Source organism: Pongo abelii, chromosome 22, assembly GCF_028885655.2.
Source record: "Pongo abelii isolate AG06213 chromosome 22, NHGRI_mPonAbe1-v2.0_pri, whole genome shotgun sequence".
NCBI lineage: Eukaryota > Metazoa > Chordata > Mammalia > Primates > Hominidae > Pongo > Pongo abelii.
This window is the reverse complement of record NC_072007.2, coordinates 1,065,561-1,083,671: the sequence shown is the minus strand read 5'-3', so window position 1 is coordinate 1,083,671 and position 18,111 is coordinate 1,065,561. Positions and strand designations below refer to the sequence as shown.

The 18,111-nt window shown below is 40.8% G+C and overlaps 1 pseudogene; it reads right to left on the bottom strand.

Moving 5' to 3' along the window:
• Positions 1-1,906: 1,906 nt before the first annotated feature.
• On the bottom strand, positions 1,907-3,206 carry LOC129053949 (C-terminal-binding protein 2-like; annotated as a pseudogene).
• Between the last annotated feature and the right edge of the window lie 14,905 nt (positions 3,207-18,111).

Here is an 18,111-nt window from a genome sequence, read left to right as displayed (position 1 = left end):
TTTATGCAGATTTGTTCTTCATTTTTTAAGTTCCATAGCAATATTTTGAAAGTTTTGTGCACCATCATTATGACAGTAGAGATTTCTTCACCTGTTTATATATTTATCTTTAATATAGCACTTTCTATTTTCATGTGCTTTTATAATGCTGTGCAGCATAATTTCATTCTTGGAAGTGAGGGACTTTCTTTTACATTTCCTTTAGGACTGTTCTAGTGGTTAGTAACACACTCAACTTTTATTTATTTTGGAAAGGCTTAGTTTTTTATTTCTGAAGTGATATTATTCCAGTTGAAGGTTTTTGTTTGGAAGCATTTCCTCTTGTTTAATTACCTTGTCATCTGGGGATTTCTCAACTACTTTTTAAAAATAACCTCTTTATTACTTTTGTCCTATATTGTTTTTGTAAGACACCTTTTATAAATATAATGGTCCACTTGATGGTGTGCAGTACGTCTCATACTTTTTTCTCTATTCTGTTTAAAAAATTTGTTTTCAGCACTCAATATTTATAACTACAATGTCATCAATTGTGTAATTTTTTCTCCTTTATTAGTCTGCTTTTGTGACTGTTGATTAAATTTTTAATAAGTTATTATGTTCTTCAGATTCACAATTCTTGTTGGTTTTTAAAAATCTTTTTATTGATATCTCATTTTCTTTATGTATCACTTCTTCTAATATTCTTTTGTTGTCTATATTCTGTTTCTGTTCATTAAGCAGTCTTTTCTAATTACATTTTATTGAAAACTGCACTGAATGCTAAATGTCCATCTTTACAATAAACAACTACAGTAACGGTAACTCGCACTACATTAAAACAAAAAGTACTTCTGATAGTCATTATTTTTCTATTTGGGACCATTTAAAAAATTTTTCTTTTCTTACAAAAACGGGAATGTACCTAATCAAAGGATCAAAATAGGCCATCTTTTTAAACAAAAAGACAATGATTCACAAAAGACTATGAATAGAACATGTAACTAATTGATGCAAATCTAATAGAATTTGTTAAAATCAGTCACATCCAATACATCTGAAGTGTTCTTGTATAAAACACAACGTGAAGAAAAGAAGACTATATCAGTGTTTAAAAAAGTGGGTTTGTTCATAGACCATCTGACAAGTTACCATTAAAAGTGTTTCCTGTGACATAAGGAAATGCAATCTTATTTTCCTTGAACCCTTTTAGTGCAAGACTTTCCACTCAATAAAATAGCAGTGGATCTGAAACTGAGAAAATATACTTGATTACAAAGAGCTTGTGAAACTTAATTTTTTTTTTTTTTTTTGCATTATCGGAGGCTTTTACTGAACTTAAAACCAACTTGCCCACTCAGTATGCAGTTCAGATGTGACAGATGCTTCTCTGTACAGGAGGCAGTACTGTCTTCAATCCTGTGCTTGCAGGTGTCTACCACAGGCAAACAGTTTACTCCACATTTTCTAGTAATGTGATCTTCGTATTAGCAAACAGCTGTAATGAGTCCCTGCAGACTGAAGGGACTCAAGTCACAGGATGGGGATTTCCTCTTCATGGTTTTTATTTTGATGTTTGAATCCTTGATGCAACATTCTGAGCAGGGTGTTCCGGACCTTCTGTGCCCAAGGGACTGATAAAGGAAAAAGTTCTGTTTATTCTTTGTGATTTGACGCACAGATGAAAAACCTAACACACAATAACGGAAGTTGGTCGTTAATAAATCACACCCTAGTCTTTCAGAGCTTACGTAAGCAAACAACATCTTCAGTTTTCTAGCTCTTGTAGTTTTAACACTGCAATATCAATGATGCATACGTCCAGAATCAGCTTAAAAGAGCGTCAGATTCTTTTTCTTAGTTTATCTATTTTTCACTGTCTCTTGTTTCCAGGTGTATCTGAATGATTACCTTCCGGCATTGTCTGTTATTTCTCGTTGGGGTGCTCTCGATTGTCCCCGTGATTGTGGGCTGGTTGGAAGAGGGCGCTTGGGAAGTATGTGCCACTGTCGGGAGGTTGTGAGTCACCGGGATGTCTCCAGGGAAGATCCCTTCTATGGATGCAGGAAGTCCTCCTGGAGCCACGCCGACGATGACTGGATGAATTGCTTGCTGGTCTATTTCCCACCAAAGCACAGATGTGACAAAGAATTCCTTGTTCACACAGTTTCTTAAGCTTCCTGGGATGCGACCTGTGATGGCTCAGAGGATCTCGGTGGCAGCTGTCTCCGTCATCTCCAGTGACGCCTGCTCGCTGTAGCCAGGCAGTTTGAGGAGTGCAGATGAGACTGGGGGCATCTTTCAACGGACCTGAGCAAAGCTAAAGTGCTGCGACTCATTCAGGTCGAGGACTGCCCCTCGTATCCTGCCCTCTTTGAGGGCCTGCGCTGAGGCTTTCTCATCCACCAGGCCACCACGGGCTGTGTTCACAAGGAACGCTCCCTGCCTCATCTGCTTTCTGGTAAAGTCATTGATGAGGTGGTGTTTATGTTGTCTGAGACTGCTGTGCAAGGAGGCGCAGTGGCTCTGATACAGCAAATCCTGCTGTGTGCAGACCCTCTGCACGCCCAGGAACAGCTCGATTCCATCCTGCAAGTAGGGGTAATAAAATATGACGCTGAATCCAAAGGCTGTGGCTGGAACTGCAAAAGCCTGCTGCGTGCGACCCTAGCCGATGAGGCCCAGCGTCTTCCCACGAACGCGAGCCACTCCCGAGGCCACCTCGCAGGTCTGCTCCACGCGTTGGACCCGCTTGCCTTCCCACAGTGCCTGGAAGAGCCATGTGTTCCTCCGGTACATGTTGAGGATGTGGCAGATGGTGGAGTCGGCTGTCTCTTCCACGGCTGCGGACGGGATGTTACACACAGAAATTCCTAGCTCAACAGCAGCCTTGAGGTACACGTTGTCATAGCCACTGCCAACCTGCACGATCACTCTCAAGGCCTAGAAATTTTCCAGATCCTCCCTGTTGAGGTGATGGTGTGGCACATCATGGCGCCCACGGCTCCGTTTGGAACTTTCTCGTCGATCTCCTGCGTGGACTGCATCACAGAAGGCCACGGTGGCCAGGTCCTTCCGCATGGGCATGTCCACAGTGCAGTCATGGCCGACCAGCAATGCCGCCAGTGATTGGGGGCTTAGGGGGTCTTTCATGATCTGGCAGCGAATTCCTTCACAATTCTGTCCAGTCGCTGTCTCTTGACTTAGCGCTTATCCACAAGGGCCATTCTTTACAGAACTTTGCAACTCTCAGATCAAAAGGCAAAGCAGTCCTCTAAGACCTTAGGGGAACTCGCAGGAGTCTGTGTGCATGATGCCACTATCTATGAACCCAATATAAATTTGTTCACAAACTCTATAGTTCACACGATGGGCTGTCCTTCTTTTTAAGGAAATATAGCTTCATTGGTTCAAAACCATTTAAGGTGATGAAACCCATTTGCTTGCAACTCAGCCACCACCGATCAGTCAATCAAGGAATCTCACCACGACCCCAGGTCTGGAGCTCCTGGAGTCCGCGACCGCTGGGGGTGGAGGCGGCTTCGGCCTGGTGCAGCCAGGTCCCTGCTCCTGCTCTGAGCCTTGGGCGTGGGTTGGGGGTCCACCGGGTGTCCCACATGGTGTCGAGTCTCCTCCCTTGCCGGGGCCCTGCGGACCGGAGGAGTGTCCATGTCATTAAGGAGCTTTGATAATTATTTTGATTTTTTTAATTATATAATGCGAAAACAACAACAACAGAGAGTAAACCTACAAATTTTGACCTTTAAAAGTCAACAAAGATTTTTAAAGGTCAATATTTGTAGGTTTATTTTATTTCTTCAATTGGAACATATTTTCATCCTTTTCTGTATGCCCTGCAATCTTTTGATGAGATTCAGAAATTTATAAAACAACTGTGTAATGTAGTATGTACTAACTTTCTTACTACAAGATAATACAACAATCAGTGAGGCTGTACATCCTGGTGTTTCATTAACAGGTCTTCAATGTGTCTTCTCTGGCTTTATGTGTGTATTTTTAAGGTAAAGATATTTTTCCCATTGTTTTCCAGACACTGTAGCCCTTTGCTTCCGCAGTTGATTGCAGTGTTTGTTTCTCTGAGGCTATGATAAGCATGCAACTTCTCTTCTCACCAGTCATAAATTGTCATTCTCATTACTCTGCCATTTCCTTTAGCACTCCCTGTTGGGGGAGACAGAATCTAGCCATCAGCAGTAGCCCAAAAAGCCAAACCTTTGAACATATGTTCCACTGTTCTCATTCTATACTGAGGAAGATACTAAAAGTTGGACGTTTTCTCTTGAGCCCAATTGCTGTTCTGGGAAAGAAGAAGGGATGTGGTGAATATAAGCCAGACCTGGTTGCCTTGTACAGCAAGCTTTTCCAACCTGCCTTGTTTTGTTTTTGTTATGGCTCTGTTTTGTTTTAGGTCTTTATCAGCCTGCAGCAAGGGTTTTTAGGTTCTGTCTCTAGTGATAAGCGGCAAAGGGGGATGAGGAAAGGGCCTTTCTGGCTTAACCAGAAACAGAAACTAAGAACTCATGGCTGTAGTCTCCCTTGGATGCCCCATTCTACAGTAAAGGAAATACCTTTGGAACGTAAAAAGAGAGAGAATAATAGGCATCATCCCAATAGGCAAGAATGAACAAATAACAAAGATAAGAGGTGCAAAGGCCAAGGAGAAAACCTTAAAAATGTGGTGTTGGAAGTTCTGCTTCAAAGAAATTGGTTCTGGAAAATTCTAGATTTACTTATTTTGCTGCCACAGATGGAAATTTCCTACCCTATGCTTATTATGGTCTTAAATCTTCTAAGGCTTCTCCTGCTCCTCCACTAACATTCCAGGGCATTCACAGAGAGACCCAAAGTTCTCCTCTTCTTTCTGTTATTCCCTTGAAGGGCTTGTGGTCTGAGTGCTTTTCCATTGTTTTGGGATCTGGGGAAACCTGCACATTTTGCGAGACTTCTATGTTAAGCTGTTTTGTAAAAATCTGTGCCTCATGTCAGAAGTTTGTGAGAGTAAAAGTGCAGACATTGGGGTTTGGTTCACATATTTCAGGAACACCTAGGACAAATGTTTCTGCTTCATAATTTTCAGTCCTATGATTTCAAATCTGATCCTGCAAAAAAACCCGAAAAAAAATTTATCAGAGCTCAAAGCACCTAAGTACATATGATAAAGTTGAATCTTCTATTTCACTTTATTCTTTTTTTCATCTCTGGTAATGTAGGTCAAAAAGTTTTCTTTTCCTTAGTAGAAACCAACTTAGAAATGTAAACTCTCTATGCCAAACATCTCACGTGTGAAATAGTTTATTGTAGCTACTCATCTCAAAGAATTTTTAAAGACGTTAATGCCATAGAAAAACTTAGATACTTGCCAGGAATAGAACAAATTCTTAATTGTTACATTATTTCTTTATGAGTTATTTTATTAATTAATCTTATATAAAGCTTACTGGGACTGTGATCTGTACGTTTTCCCTGCCTTGTTTTTATGTATGTTAAATCAGCGTATAATTTTAGCTTCAGGGGTTTCAGAATAGCACACTTGAATTTATGTGTTATATAAAAAGTTAATTTGATAGTGTGCACATCACATTAAGAAAAGATTTAGTTTCTGTCTAAGTTCACGGCATAGAAAAATTTATCATTAGTGTTTCCATTTACTTTCCTCATCATTTATCTGAATGATATTATAATTTATTTCTAATTGCTTATTATATTGTAGTGTTCCACAGCATAGTTTACAATATTCATGTTGTTCCCATATTTAAAAATGTAAGGCTTTTCTTTGCTTTTAAAAAAATAAATTATAGGCCAGTGCGGTGGCCCATGCTTGTAATCCCAGCACTTTAAGAGATTGAGATGGGTGGATCACGAGGTCAGGAGTTCAAGACCAGCCTGACCAACATGGTGAAATCCCTTCTCTACTAAAAATACAAAAAATATAGCCAGCCAGGCACGGTGGCTCAAGCCTGTAATTCCAGCACTTTGGGAGGCCGAGGCGGGTGGATCAGGAGGTCAGAAGATCAAGACCTTCCTGGCTAACACAGTGAAACCCCATCTCTACTAAAAATACAAAAAAATTATCCGGGCGTGGTGGTGGGCGCCTGTAGTCCTAGCTACTCGGGAGGCTGAGGCAGGAGAATGGCGTGAACCCGGGAGGTGGAGGTTGCAGTGAGCCGAAGTCTCGCCACTACCCTCCAACCTGGGTAACAGAGCGAGACTCCATCTCAAAAAATTAAATAAAAAAAAAATTATAGCCTTTCCATTTGTATAAAAAGAGGAGTAATATATTAAGAACATAATAAAAAGTGCCTCTAGTATCGTTGAAATCTTTATTAAAATTTTCTTCTAAATGCTCTTTATGGGAGATTATAATGTATAATTGTGCAATTTTGTTACTCTAACCATATGCTAATAATTCAAAATCTGCTCTTTACGGTGCCCAGTTATTGTTGAACATGTTAGTTATCTAGAAAGGGTCTTCTTCAGTTGTATGCTTTGTTTATTCGGTATTTCACAAGTTAATGTTTATTTAATTTTATTTTCTAATATTTTATATTCTTTTATTTCCTTGTTAGAAAGCCTGCCTTACATCATTTAATTGAGTTTTTAGATTCTGCCTATATATTATAATTTTGTATGATTATATTCAACTGTGTACAGTTTCAAGGAGTGTAGAAAATAAGTCAAATATGAAAAATTGTCCTAATTTACACTTCTATGTATTAATGAATCTATATTACTTTTGTGTGAAGAAAACACTTCTGTGATTTGAAGGTAATGTTTTTGACCTCTGAACTTTTTACTGGCCTCCTGCTCCCCAAACGGACCTTGCTTCTGCTGGCTCAGCACCACAAAACATCTGTGTTGTTGGTCTCAGACACCACTTTGCCGTCCACTATCCGGCGAGGGCTTTTCTTTTGGATGGCTTGAAGGTATTTACTGCTGTCCAGAGCATCGAGGAGATTCAAGTCCTCCCCATCTTCTAGCAGGCAGCAGTAGGTGGCAATCTCAGCCTCCAGCTCGACCTTGATGTTCCACAGGTCCTCGTGCTCTTGGGCCTGGTGTCCCTCTTCCCGTGTTTGGGCCAGCTCTGACTCCAGGTGCAGCAGGATCGTGTTGAGCTGCTCCATCTGCATCTACCTCCCTCAGGCTGCTCTCCAAGCTGGCCTTCAGATATCTCACTGAGTCCAGGTCTATATCTAAGGACTGGACTGTAGATCTCAGCGTACTGCTTGTTGACTACTGTGGTGCTCTCCTCAGTCTGCTGGTACCAGTACTTGTCCAGCTCCTCTCAGTTGTTCTCAGCCATCTCGTCATATTGGGCCCGGATGCCTGCCATGATCTTGCGAAGGTCCTGAGACTTGGGGATATCTACCTCCATTGTCAATCAAAAGCTGGAAATCAGGGATTTTAGACCTTTAACTTCCTCCTCATGGTTCTTCATGAAAAGCAGCTCTTCCTTGAGGGCCTCCATCTCTGTCTTCAGCAGAGGCTGAGTGACACTGGTGTTATCAGTAATGTCTCTCTCCACAAACAGGAATATGGCCTGCTCTGTCTTACACTTTAAAGTCATCAGCAGCAAAAAGATCGTTGTCAGTCTGCAGGATGATGCAGGCACTGTCTGCAGAATTGGCAAAGATTTTTTTATTAGTCTACTTTTCTGTCTTTTTGCCAGTAACAAACGATTTTGATTACTGTAAATTTCTAACATGTTTTGAAATCAGGAATTGTATGCTTCCAACTCTTTTTATGTGGTCCCCTGAAATTCCGTATACTCTGGGGAGTCACATTCTCTGTTTCTGTCAAAAATAATATTAAGAATTTCATAGGAATTGTATTAAATCTGTAGCTCAATTTGGGCGTTATAAACACGTTGAAAATATTAAATTTTCTAACTCTTGAACAAAAGCATGTTGAAGACTAAATTGTTTAATTTTCAGGTATTTGTGAATTTTATGAATTTTCTTCTGTTATTGATTTCTACTTTTCATCCATTTTGGTGAGAAATTATAGTCTGTCACTTTAATTTTTATTATAATTTAAGTTCTAGGGTACATATGCAGAAAGTACAGGTTTGTTACTTAGGTATACATGTGCCATGTTGGTTTGCTGCACCCATCAACTCATCATTTACATTAAGTGTTTCTCCTAATTCTATCCCTTTCATAGCCCCCCACCCCCAAACAGGCACTAGCATTTGATGTTCCCTGCCCTGTGTCCATGTGTTCTCATTGTTCAACTCCCACGTATGAGTGAAAACAGGCAGTGTTTGTTTTTCTGGCCTTGTGATAGTTTGCTGAGAATGATGGTTTCCAGCTTCATCCATGTCCCTGCAAATGACATGAACTCATCCTTTTATAAGGCTGCATAGTGTTCCATGGTGTATATGTGCCACAATTTCTTAATCCAGTCTATCATTGATGGACATTTGAGTTGGATCCAAGACTTTGCTATTGTGAACAGTGCTACAATAAACATACTTGTGCATGTGTCTTTATAGTAGCATGATTTATAATCCTTTGGATGTATACCCAGTAATGGGATTGCTGGGTCAAATGGTATTTCTCGTTGTAGATACTTGAGGAATTGCCACACTGTCTTCCACAGTGGTTGAACTAATTTACACTCCCACCCACTGTGTAAAAGCGTTTTTATTTTTCCACACCCTCTCCAGCATCTGTTGTTTCCTTTTCCTGACATTTTAATGATCCTCATTCTAACTGGCCTAAGATGGTATCTCATTGTGATTTTCATTTGCATTTCTCTCATTACCAGTGACGATGAGCAATTTTTCATGTCTGTTGGTAACATAAATGTCTTTTTTTGAGAGATGTCTGTTCTTATCCTTTGCCCACTTTTTGAAGGGATTGCTGGTTTTTTTCTTGTAAATTTGTTTATGTTCTTTGTAGATTCTGGATGTGAGTCTTTTGTCTGATGGGTAGATTGCAAAATTTTTCTCCCATTCTCTAGGTTGCCTGTTCACTCTCATGATAGTTTCGTTTGCTGTGTAGAAGCTTTTAAGTTTAATTAGATTTCATTTGTCTATCTTGGCTTTTGTTGTCATTGTTTTTGGTGTTTTAGTCATGAAGTCTTTGCCCATGCCTAAGTCCTGAATGGTATTGCCTAGGTTTTCTTTTAGGTTTTTATGGTTTTAGGTCTTACATTTAAGTCTTTAATCCATCTTGAGTCAATTTTTGGATAGAGTGTAAGGAAGAAATCCCACTTCAGTTTTCTCCATATGGCTCGCCATTTTTTCCAGCAACATTTATTACATACGGAATCCTTTCCCCATTGCTTGTTTTTGTCACATTTGTCAAAGATCCAATCATTGTAGATGTGTGGTGGTATTTCTGAGGTCTCTGTTTTTTTTCCATTGGTCTATATATCTGTTTTGGTACCAGTACCATGCTGTTTTGGTTACTGTAGACCTGTAGTATTCATTGAAGTCAGGTAGCATGATACCTCCAGCTTTTCTCTTTTTGCTTAGGATTTTCTTGCCTATGCAGACTGTTTTTTAGTTACATATGAAATTCAAAGTAGTTTTTTCCAATTCTGTGAAGAAAGTCAGTGGTAGCTTTATGGGGATAGCATTGAATCTATAAGTTATCTTGGGCTGTAAGGCCATTTTCATGATATTGATTCTTCCTTTCCAGGAGCATGGAATTTTCTTCCATTTGTTTGTGTCCACTTTTATTTCATCGAGCAGTGGTTTGTTGTTCTCCTTGAAGAGATCCTTCACAACCCTTGTAAGTTGGATTCTTAGGTATTTTATTCTCTTTGTAGCAATTGTTGAGTGGGAGTTCACTCATGATTCGGCTCTCTGTTTGTCTGTTATTGGTGTATAGAAATACTTGTGATTTTTGCACATTATTTTGTATCCTGAGTCTTTGCTGAATTTGCTTATCAGCTTAAGGAGATTTTGGGCTGAGACAATGGGGTTCTCTAAATATACAATCATGTCATCTGCAAACAGAGACAATTTGGCTTCCTCTTTTTCCTAATCGAATATCCTTTGTTTGTTTCTCTTGCCTGATGGCCCTGGCCAGAACTTCCAACACGATGTTGAGTGGGAGTGGTGAGAGAGGGCATCCTTGTCTTGTGCTGGTTTTCAAAGGGAATGGTGCAGGTTATGCCCATTCTGCATGATATTGGCTGTGGGTTTGTCATAAACAGCTCTTATTATTTTCAGATATGTTCCATCAATACCTAGCTTATTTACAGTTTTTATCATGAAAGGCTGTTGTGTTTTGTTGAAGGCCTTTTCTGCATCTATTGAGATAGTCACGAGATTTTTGTCGTTGGTTCTGTTTATGTGATGAATTATGTTTATTGATTTGCATATGTTGAACCAGCCTTGCATCCCAGGGATGAAGTCGACTTGATCGTGGTGGATAAGCTTTTTGATGTGCTGCTGGATTTGGTTTGCCAGCATTTTATGGAGGATGTTGTCATCCATGTTCATCAGGGATTTTTTTTTGTTGTGCCTCTGCCAGGCTTTGTTATCAGGATGATGCTGGCCTCATAAAATGAGTTAAGGAAGAGTCCCTCTTTTTCTATTGATTCGAATAGTTTCAGAAGGGATGGTACCAGCTCCTCTTTGTACCTCTGGTACAATTCGATTGTGAATTCGTCTGGTCCTGGACTTTTTTTGGTTGGTAAGCTATTAATTATTGCCTCAATTTCAGAACCTGCCATTGATCTATTCAGACATTCAACTTCTTCCTCGTTTAGTCTTGAGGGTGTGTATGTTTCCAGGAATTTATCAATTTCTTCTAGGTTTTCCAGTTTATTTCCGTAGAGGTGTTTATAGTATTCTCTGATGGTAGTTTGTATTTCTGCGGGTTTGGTGTTGATATCCCCTTTGTGCTTTTTATTGCATCTATTTGATTATTCTCTCTTTTCTTCTTTATTAGTCTTACTAGCGGTCTATCTATTTTGTTAATCTTTTCAAAAAACGAGCTCCTGGGTTGATTGATTTTTTGAAGGGTTTTCTGTAACATTAAACTTTTTTTTAATTCTGTTAAAATTTTTTTTTGCCTAATATTTTTTAGGACAATGTTTTATGAGCTTTTGACAAGACTGTGAGTTTTGTTGTTGTGTAGAGTGGTCTCTATGAATCTGTTACATCTAACTGCTTTACAGTATTTTCATGTCCTCTGTTTTCTTTTTAATATTCTATCTGGCTTTATTAGTAATTACAGAACTGGTGTATTAAAATATTGTTCTCAGTATATTGCAGTTTTTTATGTTCTGAGAAAATATTATTGATTTATTTTAAAATTCTCATGTGAGGTGCATATATATATGTGTTTGTATATGTAATTAGATAAATACACACAAATATATAAATGTATATAATTGTCCTAGGTTTCCAGTGAATAAACCCTTTCATTATTTTGTCCTTTGTTTTCCTTGACAGTTTTAACTTAGAGTATATTTTATAAACAAAGACAGTTATTTAAAAAGTATTTTGCATAATATAATTGTGACTTTGTCTTCATTTGATTGTGATTTGCATAAAATTGTTTTGATGCATGTTGCCACTTTTAATCTGTTTGTGTTACTATATGGTATGATGGTTCATATCTCTCATCCAAGCATTTTAGGAGATTGAGGTGGGAGGTTTACTTGAGCCCGGAAATTTGAGACCAGCCTGGGAAACAAAGCAGTACCCTGTCTCTAAAATAAATAAATCAATCAATAAATTGAGTCTCCTGTAGACAGATGTAGTTAGATTTTATTTTATTTTTTGTCTCTCTACTCAATTTATGACTTTTGTTTGAGAAGATTAGTTTGTGAGTGGCTACATAATTTCCTGCATTTGAAGGAATTACTTTTGACACTTTGTGGAGTAAAAGTTAAATATTTAATTTCAACTCAATTGAACATGGACTCAAACAATTGTCACCAAGTCCCGGAACAGGTTGTGTGAGCCCCTTGAAGACTTCATCCAGCTCTGTTTCAGATAAATCTCTATTTCAATTTATTCTTATATGTTAGTTATTGAAAAACAATAGACAATCAAAAAACAAGTTGGCCTTTTTGTGTGCCTTGATCCCAGTCTTGAAGGGCCCTCCTGACTGGACTTCATGCCAAATAAGTCATTACAAAAAGAGATAGAGTTCCAGACTGTGCCAAAGCTTCATGAGATCCCTCCTTATCTGTGCACGGACGAGTGGCCAATCTGGAGCCCAGGCTGTTGCTTCCCAGTCTGGTGGCGAATCCTCCATAGTCTGGTGGGTGTAAATATATATATATCTCTTTTCCCTTCTCCCCGTCCCATTGCAACTTGCTTATATATTTGCTTATTATATCTGCATTGCCATTTAAGTGGGATAAAGTTTGTTTACCCCTAAAGCTATTGTGTGTGTGTGTGTGTTTTCTTCTCCCCTTGCGTGTTTCCCACACAGTACATTTTTGCTGTCACGAACAGGATTCAAAAGCGAAAGCGTGCAATTTTTTTGGCAGCAGGAACCAGACAGGGAGCTCAGGAACTTGCTGTGTATTCTGATGGAAACTCCTCCAGTTCTTCCTCTTGGCCATTGACTGGTCCGAGGGACCTGGCCTTTGTGAAAATTGGGAATCTATATTAGTGCATTTTGAATGATTCTCTGTGCGTGAGGTGCTGCAGGGAATTCCAGTTGGTAATTGGGTTGCTGAGGGAATTTCCCAGCATTGATGGTGCTTGCTTACTGCTTATAAGTTAAAATGTCAATATAGGGACTTGTTGCTACAAGAGAAACGTAAGCTGGAAAAGGAAAATTTTAATGTGACTTCCAGACTGGCCCTGGCCCCATGCCAGGCCTATGTCTTGACTGATCAGGCTCAAAACTGTCAGCCTATTGCTGAAAAAGCAGCTGCCCGAGTGGCCCAGTCAGGGTAAAACTGAAGAACTAGTCAGTTTTCAGGGCTTGGAGAGGGTAAAAACCCGAATCCCATCTCAAGGATGGGAAGTTAACTCTAGTAAAATTCAATGGACTGCACAAACTGTAAAATCCCATGGCATCCTATGGAATGCAGGGAAACAGTCCATTTTACCAAAGCCTAAGGCTAAAATACTAGAATTTGCAGCCCTACCACTGAAAAGGAGGTCCAAAATTTTATTGGCTTGTTTGGATTCTGGAGACATCATATTCCCCAATTGGGTAACATATTACAACCTCTGCATTCAGTCACTAGAAAACACTATGAATTTCACTGGAAAGAGAAAGACAGCCTGGCTTCTCAACAAGCCAAACAAGCAGAGCAACTGGCCCTGGATTTATGGCCTTATAGGATGGGTCAACAGAGCTGCAAGTAACTGTCCTAGATCAACATGCTAATTGGAGCCTTAGGTAGAAACAAGATGGGAAGAAGATACCTTTGGAGTTTTAGACCCAGAAGCTTCCAGAGGCTGGCAAAGCTTATACTCTCTTTGAGAAGCAGCTGTTGGCCTGCTACTGGGCTCTACAGGAAACAGAACACCTTTGTTTTAATCATGATGTTTTTATGAGGCCCCAAATTCCTATTATGGCTTGGGTCATGAGCTCCCTCAAACCTCAAGAAAGTAAATATAAATGGTACACACAAGACCAGGCTAAATCGGAACCAAAACGGATATCATTTTTAAATGAGGATGTGCAAAACTTGCTAGCTCAGCAAACCACTGAGCAAGTCCTGCAGATAGCGAATGAAACCTCCCCTGTCCAATGGGGCAAATCCTTTAAAGAACTAAGCCCAGAGGATCAGAAACACACTTGGTTACTGATGGTTCCACCACATACATTAATGGGACTCGATGCTGGGAAGCTGTGGCTTATAATCCTGTTAAAAACATAAGCATTTCTGATGTAGGGCGGGGTGTGAGCAGCCAGCTGGCTGAACTAGAAGCCATCCTCCGAGCTATTCAGGGGGAGGCCAGAAGGATTTGTTGCTTGTATACCGACTGTTAGTCAGCAGAAAATGGTCTCACTACCTAGTTGCCTGAATGGCAGTGAAACAAATGGCGAATTACGAATAAAGGGTTTTGGAGAAAACAACATTAGGAAGATACCTGAATCCTGATGCACACTACTATTATTGCTGTTTTCCATATTGATGCTCATGCATCTCTGCTTTCTCTTGACAGACTAAACAGCAGGCAGATCAACAAGGCAAAATTTCCAGCATAAATGCAAACTTGAATGTGGGTGAATGTATTACAACACGTTCAAGCCTGGCAATGAGACACATTATAATTTATGGTGGTATAATTGATAATGATTATCGGGAAGAGTTAAAGTTCACTTTACACAATATCACTCCAGATTTTTTTGTTGCAAGACTGCAGATTTGAGTTGCTCAATTGTCAGTGGTACCTGGTACCTTGTTAACAATTAACGCCTGAGGAAATCTCTGCCCCAACAGAGGCTACATACGGAACTGGGAAATTCAGATCCACTGGTATAGGTAACTTAAATCCTGGAGCCAAAATCTGGGTACAGCCTCCATCAGATCCCTCCCCTAAGGCTGGTGACCTTGTAGCTATGGGAGCAGAAAATAAAGGGGGTAGTACAATTTCCTAAAAATGAAAAACAATATCATGTTACCTTCATTTTTGTTGTTACAGAGAATAACCTGTCTGCTAGTAATCGGTACCTGGGTCATCATGTCTGAGGCCGAGTATGAGTTCATCAGTTGGGCAGCAACCACTGCAACAGAAGCCAACTGCAGTCAATGCTGGCTATGCATCAAATTGCCAGAGGCCGCAGGAAATGGACTACCTTGGAGAATTGTCCTTGCCAATATTTCTGAATGGCTCTGTCACTACCAATGGGGCCAAAACAACAACACTTGCAATCCAACCTGGACTTCCTTTGCCACTTTAATGACATCTTAATACACTATAATTATAGTATAACCATTGTTGTCCCCTGGGGTGCCCTCTGGGTATGCAGACCCTATGAGTGGCTGCACCTGCCCCCATATTGGATGGGGAGATTCACATGGGTGTGCCATTAATTCCATTCACCATCCGGGATAATATTCCCCTCCCCAGTAATCTAGATGCTTACAAAGATAGCTGGTTATGAACGTGCCAGACTCCCTGGGGGTGGAGCCTATCACAGTATTCTCGCTTGCCCCGTTACAATCCTGCTTCAGCATCAAATTCAAATCTGAAGTCTACATGTAGAAAAGCTCCTGAGACAGCAGCACTGCACTTCTGTTGTTATCAGAAGAATTTGCTCAGCTGCGTACTGTTGTGTTGCAAAATCGAATGACATTAGGTATGCTTGCAGCAGCCCAAGGAGGACTTCGAACCTTGCTGCATACAGAATGTTTTGTGTGTATCCCTGACGATTCTCACAGTATTACTCTCCTTGCCCAAGACATGCAAGAACAATTAAAACAGGTAGAATCTAACCGTCAGGACCCCATCATGGACTGGCTGTCAAACTGACATTGGCGTTGGCCATGGTGGGTGTGGTTTCTATTAATTGTGCCTTTAATTCTCCTCTGCTTTATCTGTAATCTATACCAGTTGTGCCTTCCCCGTATATCTGTAAAAATATTTTCCTATGATTCAGTGTCAAATTGAGCCTGAATGAGGTGGAAAAGTTAAATATTAAATTTGAACTCAATGAACATGGACAGAAACAATGGTCACTCAGTCCTGGAACAGGTTGTGTGAACCCCTTGTGGAATACATCCAGCACTGTTTCTGAGAAACAGTTATTGCAAAACAACAGACAATCTCAAAAACAAGTTGACCTTTTCGTTTTCCTTGAGTCCAGTCACGAAGTGCCCTTGTGAGTGGGCCTCATGTCGAACAAATCCTTACAAAAAAAGCTAGGGTCCCACACTGCGCTGAAGCTTAATGAGACCTCTCTTTGTCTGTGCACGGATGGGTGGCTGACTCTGGAGCCCAGGCTGATAATTTTCTATAGGCAAAGCCCAGGGAACAGAGGAGAGTCACATCAAATAGTTGATGAGTCAAGAGATATGTCACAGTGGCTCCTGTATGCAGGGTCCAGAGAGGAAACTCACATTGTTTTAGTGCTGAGCCCAGCAATATGTTACAACGTTTTCTGAGCCCAGTAATATGTTACAATGTCTTCTGAGGGAAGAACCAAAGCAAAAAACTAATGTCACTTTGGTGTTAAGCCCAGTGATATGTCACAATTTCCATTGCAGGAAGAACCTAGGCGGAAGAGAATAGTTACAACAGCTAGCTGTTGCCCCTATTGATATGTCACAACCCCCACTTGAGCAGGAATCAGTCAGCAGAAGCAAGTCGCATCACCTGAGTGATGGGTGCAGAGATATGACACAATGTCCCCTGTAAGCAGAACCCAGGCAGGAGAGCTGCATAACCTGGGTGTTGGACCCAGCAATATAGCATATTTGGTAGGGCCCTGGCAGATAAATTATAAAACATGGGTGCAGCACCAAGTGTATGTTATAATGTCCCCTGTGAGCAGCACCAAGGCAGGAGAGGAGACTCACATCACTTGGTTGCTAGGACAAGTGATCTGTTACAATCTTCTTAGTAGGCAGGGTGCAGGCACTTTTTCTAGGTGATGAATGCAGAGAGATGTCACAAGGCCCCCTGTGAACAGGGCTCAGGCAGCAGTCATCAATTCCCTAGGTATTATGCCCAGCAGTATGTCACAACATCCGAAATATGCAGGGCCCAGGCAAAAGAGGAGAGTCACATCATATGGGTGCTTATCCCAGTGATTTGTCACAATCTCTCTTTTTGAGAGGACCCGGGCATAGGTGCTGTGTTCAATAATGTCACAATTTTATCTATGGGTTGGGCTAGGCAGAAGAGTCAAGTCACTCAGGAGCTGGGCCGAGATATATTTCACTGTTACACCTCCAGGAAAGTCCAGGGTTGAGACTGACAATCCTGCACATGTCCCATATCTAGGTGTGAGAGCAAACACATTCTGTATGTTGGATCTAAGTGTACAAGTCACAGTCTCAGTGGTGCACTGGATCTGTGCATGGCAGCTTCAGTCTTTCCCGAGGACTGTGGCCCCTTAATGGAGTCACAGCCTCTCGTGTTTACTGAATGTTGGTTTTAGAGTCACTAACTCAAACATGGATCCTATCCACTTATGAGAGTCAGTTCTTCAACTTTCAACTGCCTCCCGGTGTGAGATTTGGAACCTCAACAGTGGGCTGTGTTCATGTGAAAATATGACAATTTTTACTCTTGGCTCAGTAAGCATGTGAGTGTCACAATCTTACCTTTGTTCTGGGCCCTGTCAGGACACTTTCTTCACCACATGAAGCCTTTATAGAGTATGCATGAATGTAACAATCCTCTCTGAAACCTTAAGCACGCACGGACCCCTCCTTGTACTTTAGCTTTAAGCCCTGGTATGACAGTCAACATCTTTCTAATTGGCAGGGTCCAAATTAGAATTCTTAACTGCGTATGAGCTGTGTTTAAAAATAAGTCACCATCCCACCTGTGGCTGAGTGTTCACATATGAAAGTCACAATCCCAACTGTGGACTGTGTCTACATGCATAATTCAGGACCTCAAGAGTGGGCTCTCTCCACCTGTGATAGAGACCATCCTGAATATTGGTGGAGTGTGCATCTGAGAAGCATAATCTCACCAGTGTGCTGAGCACTGTGGTGACAATTTCTCTACCATAGTTTACACAATATGCATGGCAGTGGTAATCCTCTGTGTGACATATCAATGGGTCTTGCACACAGGTAATGTGAGTCTCCTCTCCTGCCTTGGAATGCTCACAGGAGGAATTGGGACATACCACTGAACCTGATATTCAGGTTATGTCACTGTCTTTCCTGTGCAGGGCATGGTGGCATATCCCTGCGCCAGCCGCCAGATGATGTGACTCTATCTTCTGACTAGTCTCTGCCTACAGGGTGAATTGTGACTTATCACCAGGCGCAGCATTTAGCTAATGTGACTCTTCCCTTTTTTCAGGTTCTGCCCACGGGGGAGATTGTGACTTATCGATGGGAAAACACCAAAATGATTTTCCTCTTTTGTCTTGGCTCTGTCCTCAGAAGGCATTGGGACATATTGCTGAACCAGCACCAATGTAATGTCAGTGTCCTACCTGAACCCTGCCCACAGGGAGCATAGTGACATATCTCTGAGCCCGTGAACTATTT